Genomic DNA, 8,348 nt, shown 5'->3' on the forward strand with positions numbered 1-8,348 from the left:
CTGCATAGGAGCTTTTATGCAGAACTCACTGTTCTTCAGTTAGAGCTTATTACTCTAATAGTGAAATCAAATCCATCTTCAGTTGCTACATGGCTTTCTTAAACAGTTAAACTTGAGTTGGAGATGCTCTGTCGTAGGGAGGAATTTTCGCTCCACAGATGTGTTCATATAATGTATTTTCCCCTTTCCCCTATGGAAACTTTGTGGAAAGATTATTTCAGTGTTAACCCTGATTGATATTTTAGTAATTAAACAAGTGTCTGGTACTCCTTTATCAAGCATTTAATGAGTGTCTTCGGTGTGCTAGGCACTGCACTAGACTCTGGGGAGTCAAGGATGAATCACACTTAGTTTCTACTCCCTGGGAATTCATTCTGGTTGGAGAAATTGTTAAAAAAATTATCATCCTATGGGATACTTTTTTAAAGTATGAAATGAGATAATGTATGTGAGAAAACTTTGGAAGTTTTACACATTTAAGATTTTTTTCTCCAGTGCATAGCCTGATGCCTGACATATTTTAAATGCTCATTATACCCTTGAATGAATTGGTGAAGAGCCAAGAGTTATGAGAGCATAATACTAGAGTGTAGATGGATTAATTCTGCCTGGATGGACAGGTGGGATGCGGAGGCTTCCAAGACTATAACTTTTGAACTGGACTTGGAAATATAAGTGGCTTAAGAATTGAGAGAGAAATGGGGCCGAAGGCAGGGGTGGCAGGTCAGTGCTGCTTGGGGGCTTCTCCGTCCAAGTCCCTGGAGCTCCCGGTCCCTGGAGCTCCGCACTTGGGGGCACAACCTGCATGAGGCAGCGCCACTCTGGCGACTGGCCGGCCATGCCATCCCGGGCTGAGGACTATGAAGTGTTGTACACCATTGGCACAGGCTCCTATGGCTGCTGCCAGAAGATCTGGAGGAAGAGTGACAGCAAGATATTAGTTTGGAAAGAACTTGATTATGGCTTCAAGACAGAAGCTGAGAAACAGATGCTTATTTCTGAAGTGAATTTGCTTTGTAAACTGAAAAATCCAAACATTGTTCATTACTATGATCATATTATTGACCGGACCAACACAACACTGTACATTGTAATGGAACATTGTGAAGAAGGAGACCTGGCTAGTGTAATTACAAAGGGAACCAAGGAAAGGCAATACTTAGATGAAGAGTTTGTTCTTCGAGTGATGACTCAGTTGACTCTGGCCCTGAAGTAATGCCACAGACGAAGTGATGGTGATCATACTGTAGTGCATTGGGATCTGAAACCAGCCAGTGTTTTCCTGGATGGCAAGCAAAACGTCAAGCTTGGAGATTTGGGGCTAGCCAGAATATTAAGCCACGACACGAGTTTTGCAAAAACATTTGTTGGCACACCTTATTACATGTCTCCTGAACAAACGAATCACATGTCCTACAATGAGAAACCAGATATCTGGTCATTGGGCTGTTTGCCATATGAGTCACATGCATTAATGCCTCCATTTACAGCTTTTAGCCAGAAAGAACTCGCTGGGAAAATCAGAGAAGGCAAATTCAGGCAAATTCTATACCATTACTCTGATGAATTGAATGAAATTATTATGAGGATGTTAAAGGATTACCATCGACCTTCTGTTGAAGAAATTCTCGAGAACCCTTTAATAGCAGATTTGGTTGCAGAAGAGCAAAGAAGAAATCTTGAGAGAAGAGGGCGACAATTAGGAGAGCCAGAAAAATTGCCAGATTCCAGCCCTGTATTGAGTGAGCTGAAACTAAAGGAAATTCAGTTAGAGGAGCAAGAGCGAGCTCTCAAAGCAGGAGAAGAAAGGTTGGAGCAGAAAGAACAGGAGCTTTGTGTTTGTGAGAGACTAGCAGAGGACAGACTGGCTATACCAGAAAATCTGTTGAAGAATTACAGCTTGCTAAAGGAACAGAAGTTCCTGTCTCTGGCAAGTAGTCCAGAACTTCTTAATCTTCCATCCTCAGTAATTAAGAAAAAAGGTCATTTCAGTGGGAAAAGTAAAGAGAATGTCATGAGGAGTGAGAATTCTGAGAGTCAGCTCACATCTAAGTCCAAGTGCAAGGACCTGAAGGTCCTTGCTTCATGCTTCATGCTGCCCAGCTGCGGGCTCAAACCCTGTCAGATATTGAGAAAAATTATCAACTAAAAAGCAGCCAGATCCTGGGCATGCACTAGCCGGGTAGAGAGACGCAGAGCTGTGTACAGGATGTAATATCACCAACTTTTAGAGACTGATGTTCGAATGCTGTAGCGTTATATACTTGGTTCCATGAGCCGTGCCTTTTTGTATAGTCCACATGATATTTCAGAATTGGTGTTGCTGTTCTTCAGCAACTGTTGTACAAAATGTTCACATTTAATTTTTCTTTCTTCTTTTAAGAACACATTATAAAAAGAATACTTTCTTGGTTGGTTGGGCTTTTAATCCTGTGTGTGATTACTAGTAAGAACATGAGATGTGACATTCTAAATCTTGGGAGAAAAAAATAACAAGAAAAAAAATTTAATCAGGAGTAGCACTCACTGAATAGTTTTAAATGACTGAGTGGTGTGCTTACAATTGCCGTGTCTAAATTTAAATTTTAAGTCTGAGATTTTAAATGTTTTTGAGCTTAGAAAACCTAGTTGGATGCCATTTGGTCATTAATACCATGACAACTTGCTTATGAATATTCCATTGCTCTGTAGTTCAAATCTATTAGCTTTGTGAAAGTTCATCACCATGATGTCTGTATTCTTTTTTCCTTTTTATTCTGTTTAATAGAATAAAAGAATTCTTTAGTTTCCCTGTTAAAAAAAAAAAAAAAAAAAAAAAGAATCGAGAGAAGCGGTTCTGCCGGGGCAGCTGTCAGCCGTTAAAGTGCCTGGATTTACATGAACCACATATCTACAGGCTAATACAGTTTACAGGATGCTTTTGTTTACACTATCTCTTTTGAGTCTTATGACAGTTCCATGAGGTGAGTTCATACAACCAAGAAAAGCCCTGACCAGAACCTGGGTTCTAGGGTGTAAGAGACAGCATCCGGCCAGTTTTTTCTTTATAGTTTCACGAATGTTATGATTGCTAATATTATCGTATTTCTATTATTATATTTGTGAAAGCATGGTTTTCTGAGTTACAAGTATGTGAAAGACACATGAATACATGTAATGAAATGTATAGTTTTCCTTTTATTTCTGTAAAGCAAGTTAGCTTGTATTGATACATGATGAGTTTTTTTCAGAGGTTTCAGAAACAGGTTAGAAAATGCTTCCATAGTATTTCATAGATTCTTTATAATTTGAGCAGTTTTTCAGGGTTTTCAGTCCATTTACACCATTTATCTAATGAAGAGTAAATAGAAACTCTGAGCTCTGCATTCTCTTGTAAGCTTTCTTTTTCTGTTATAGTTGAGCAAATTTGTTGACATTCTTATATTTTTGCATTTTGATTTTTTGCAAAATGTTTGGTTAAAATACTTTGGGGGAAAAATGCAAGTACTTTGTTCTCATTTATAGTTGACTTCCTACTTTGTTTATGTTGTCTTCTGTATGTGTTAAGACAGTGAAGTATTGGCAAAATAATAGGTAAATAGATCAATGGAACAGAATAAGCACCCCAGAAATAGACTGATACAAATAGAGTCCACTCATCTTTGGCAGAGGAGCAAACGCAATTTAATGGAGAAAAGATTGTCTTTACAATAAATAGTGCTGGAAACAACTAGACATCCACATGTGGAATAATGAATATAAACACTGACCTTACACCTTTCCCAACAATTAACACAAAACAGACCATAGACCTAAATGTAACACAAAACTAGCAAACTTCTGTAAGATTAATAACGTAGGAGAAAATCTAGGTGACCTTGGGTTTGGCAATGAGTTTCTAGATGCAACACAAAAACACCATCTACGAAAGAAAAAATGGACAAGATGGACCTCATTAAAGTGAAACATGTCTGCTGTGCCAGAGACACTGTTAAGAATGAAAAGACAGGCTGGGCACGGTGTGGTGGCCCATGCCTGTGATTCCAGTTACTTGGGAGGCTGAGGCAGGAGGATCCCTTGAAGCCCAGGAGTTGAAAGATGCAGTGAGCTGTGATGGTGCCACTGCATTCCAGCCAGGATGACAGAGAGACGCCATCTCTACAAAGAAAAAAAAGAAATAATGCAGAGAAGTCCACAATGTACGGGCCCACTAAGTTTTATAGTGTTTTTGCTTTATTGCACTTTGCAGATATTGTTTTTTACCTATTGAATGTTTGCGGCAACCCTGTGTCAAGCAAGTCTTGCGGTGCCGTGTTTCTAACAGCATATGCTCACTTTCTGTCTCTGCCTTACGTTTCGCTGATTCTCACAATATTTTAGATGTTTTCATTATCATGTTATAGTGATCAGTGATCTTTAATGTTGCCATTGTAATTGTTTACAAGCTCATTGATATAAGAGGGTGAACTTAATGTTGTCTATGTGTCTTTTTGTTTTGTTTCATTTTGTTTTGTTTTGTTTTGAGACAGTCTTTCTCTGTCACCCAGGCTGGAGTGCAGTGGCATGATCTCAGCTCACTGCAACCTTCACCTTCCGGGCTCAAGCGATCCTCCCACCTCAGCCTCCCGAATAACTACAGCAGGCATGTGCCACCACACTCAGCTAATTTGTAAATTTTTTGTAGAGACTAGGTCTCATTATATTGCCCAAGCTAGTCTCCAACTCCTGGACTCAAGCAATCCTCCCACCTCGGCCTCCCAAAGTGCTGGATTATAGGCATGAGCCACTGCACCCTGACAGTTATGTGTGTTCTGACTACGTTGTCCACCATCCATTCCCAGCTCACTCCTTCTTCTCAGGCCTCTCTATTACCTGATACACAACAGTATTGAAATTAGGCTAATTAATAACCATGCAGTGCCCTATACATGTTCAAGTGGAAAGAAGAACTGCATGATTCTCACTTTCAATCAAAAGGCAGAAACAACTACCTTTAGTGCAGAAAGCATAACGAAAACCGACCTAGGCTGAAAGCTAGGCCTCTTGTGCCCATTAGCCAAGTTGTGAAAGCAAAGGAAAAGTTCTTGAAGGAAATTAAAAGTGCTTCTCCAGTGAATACACAAATGATAAGAATGCAAAACAGCCTTGTTGCTGATGTGGAAAAAGTTGTAGTGCTGGTTAGAACATCAAATCACCCACAACATCCCCTTAAGGCAAAGCCTAATCCAGGGCAAGCCCCTAGCTCACTTCAGTTCTGTGAAAGCTGAGGGAGGTGAGGAAGCTGCTGAAGAAAAGTTTGAAACTAACAGAGGTTAGTTCATGGGGTTTAAGGAAAGAAGTCATCTCTATAATATGAAAATGCAAGGTTGGCCGGGCGCGGTGGCTCACACCTATAATCCCAGCACTTTAGGAGGCCGAGGCAGGTGGATCACAAGGTTGAGAGCTCGAGACCAGCCTGGCCAACATAGTGAAACCCCGTCTCTACTAAAAATACAAAAATTGGGCCAGGCACGGTGGCTCACACCTGTAATCCCAGCACTTTGGGAGGCTGAGGCAGGTGGATCACCTGAGGTCAGGAGTTCAAGACCAGCCTGGGCACCGTGGTGAAACCCCGTCTCTACTAAAAATACAAAAGTTAGCTGGGCACAGTGGCACGTGCCTGTAATCCCAGCTACTCAGGAGGCCGAGACAGTTGAATCGCTTGAATTGGGAAGCAAAGGTTGCAGTGAGCCGAGATTGCACCATTGCACTCCAGCCTGGGCAACAGAGCAAGACTCTGTCTCAAGAAATAATAATAATAAATAAATAAATAAATAAATAAATAAATAAATAAACTGGGCTTAGTGGCATGCCTGTAATCCTAGCTACTCGGGAGGCTGAGGCAGGAGAATCACCGGAATCTGGGAGGCAGAGGTGCAGTGAGTTGAGATCACACCACTGCACTCCAGCTTGGGCGACAGAGTGAGACTTTGTCTCAAAAACAAAACAAAAAAAGTGCAAGGTGAAGCAGCAAGTGCTGATGTAGAAGTTGCAACAAGTTATCCAGAAGATCTAGCTAAGATCATTGATAAAGGTGGCTCCACTAAGCAACAGATGTTCAATGTAGAAGAAACAGCTTTTTGGTGGAAGAAGATGCCATTTAGGACATTCCTCCTAGAGAGAAGTCACTGCCTGGCTTCAGAGCTTCGAAGGACAACTGACTCTTCTCAGGGGCTAACACAGCTGGTGACTTTAAATTAAAGCTGTTGTTTGTTTATCATCCCAGAAATGCTAGAGCCCTTAAGAATTACGTTCAGTCTACTCTGCTTGTGCTCTGTCGATTTAACAACAAAGCCTGGAAGACATCTGTTTACAGTGTGTTTTGCTGAATATTTTAAGCCCACTGTGGAGACACACTGCTCAGAAAAAAAAGAATTCTTTCAAAATTATTATTTCTTTTTGACAACGCACCTGGTTCCTCAAGAGCTCTAATGGAGGTGTACAAGGAGAGGAATATTGTTTTCATGCCTGCCAATACAACATCCATTCTGAAGCCCATGGTTCAAGGAGTGATTTTGACTTTCAAGTCTTATTAGTTAAGAAATACATTTTATAAGGCTAAAGCTGCCACAGATAGTGATTCTTCTGATGGACCTGTGCAAAGTAAATGGAAAGCCTTGTGGAAAGGAGTCACCATTCTAGATTCCATTAAGAACATTCATGAGTGCCAGGCACGGTGGCTCATGCCTGTAATCCCAGCACTTTGGGAGGCCGAGGCGGGCGGATCACCTGAGGTCGGGAGTTCGAGACCAGCCTGGCCAACATGGAGAAAATGCCATCTCTACTAAAAATACAAAATTAGCCCGGTGTGGTGGCACATGCCTGTAATCCCAGCTACTTGGGAGGCTAAGGCAGGAGAATAGCTTGAACCTGGGAGGCGGAGGTTGCAGTGAGCCGAGATGGCGTCATTGCACTCCAGCCTAGGCAACAAAAGCAAAACTCCGTCTCAAAACAAATACATATATGGAAGCAAACTAAGTGTCTATAGATGGATGAATGGATGAATAAAATGTGGTATATATATGCAATGGAATGCTATTCAACCTTCAAAAGAAGGAAATCCTGCCGTTTATGACAATGTGGATGAACCTGGAGGACATGTGCTAAGTGAAATAAATCAGACACAGAAAGACAAATATCATGTGATCTCACTTCTCTGTGGAATCTGAAAAAGTAGAATTCATAGAAACAGAGTGGAAGGGTGGTTACCAGAGGGCAGGGAGCGGGGGAAATGGGAAGTTGTTCGTCTAAGGGTAGAAACTTTCAGCTGTAAGTTCTAGAGATCTAAGGTAGAGCATATGACTATAGTTAACAAAAATACATCGTATACATCCCAGCACTTTGGGAGGTCGAGGTGGGCAGATCACGAGGTCAGGAGATCCAGACCATCCTGGCTAACACAGTAAAACTCCATCTCTACTAAAAATACAAAAAAAAAAAAAAAAAATAGCTGGGCGTGGTGGCGGGCGTCTGTAGTCCCAGCTACTCGGGAGGCTGAGGCAGGAGAATGGTGTGAACCCGGGTGTGGAGCTTGCAGTGAGCCAAGATCACACTGCTGCACTCCAGCCTGGGCAACAGAGCGAGACTCCTTCTCAAAAAAAAAAAAAAAAAAAAAAGGGCCGGGGGCGGTGGCTCATGGTCTAAAATGCCATCAGGGATAAAGGTTTCTCTGAGTGCTGCTAAAACAATCCAAGACTGGGGCCCAGCGTGGTGGCTCATGCCTGTAATCCCAGCACTTTGGGAGGCCAAGGCAGGCTGATCACTTGATGTCAGGAGTTCAAGACCAGCCTGGCCAACATGGCGAAACCCCCCTGCCCCTGTGTCTACTAAAAAATGCAAAAATTAGCCAGGCGTGGTGGTGCACACCTACAATCCCAGCACACTAGGAGGCCGAGGGAGGTGGATCGCTTGAGCCCAGGAGTTCGAGACCAGCCTGGCCAACAATGGTGAAACCCTGTCTCTACTAAAAATACCAAAATTAGTCAGGTGTGGTGGCACGTGCCTGTAGTCCCAGCTACTGGGGAGGCTGAGTCAGAAGAATCACTTGAACCCAGGAGGCGGAGGTTGCAGTGAGCTGAGATTGCGCCACTGCATTCTAGCATGGGTGACAGAATGAGACCCTGTCTCAAAAAAAAAAAAGAAAATATACAATGCCTGGATTTCCTTTAAAATAATCCAGGGAGGGGAGAAAGGGTGGAGACTATAGATGAGATAAAACTGCCCATGAACTGATACTTGTTGAAGCAGGGTTAATAGTACATTATATCATTCTTTCAAATACTATTATTTTGTATTTTTTGTATCCAATAGTTTTCATAATCAAAAGTTAA

The 8,348-nt window shown here is 42.0% G+C and overlaps 1 pseudogene; it reads left to right on the forward strand.

Annotated features, from left to right (window-relative positions):
- Positions 1 to 815: 815 nt before the first annotated feature.
- On the forward strand, positions 816 to 2,178 carry LOC117974270 (serine/threonine-protein kinase Nek2-like; annotated as a pseudogene).
- Positions 2,179 to 8,348: the final 6,170 nt, after the last annotated feature.

Source organism: Pan paniscus, chromosome 15, assembly GCF_029289425.2.
Source record: "Pan paniscus chromosome 15, NHGRI_mPanPan1-v2.0_pri, whole genome shotgun sequence".
In the NCBI taxonomy this organism is placed as follows: domain Eukaryota; kingdom Metazoa; phylum Chordata; class Mammalia; order Primates; family Hominidae; genus Pan; species Pan paniscus.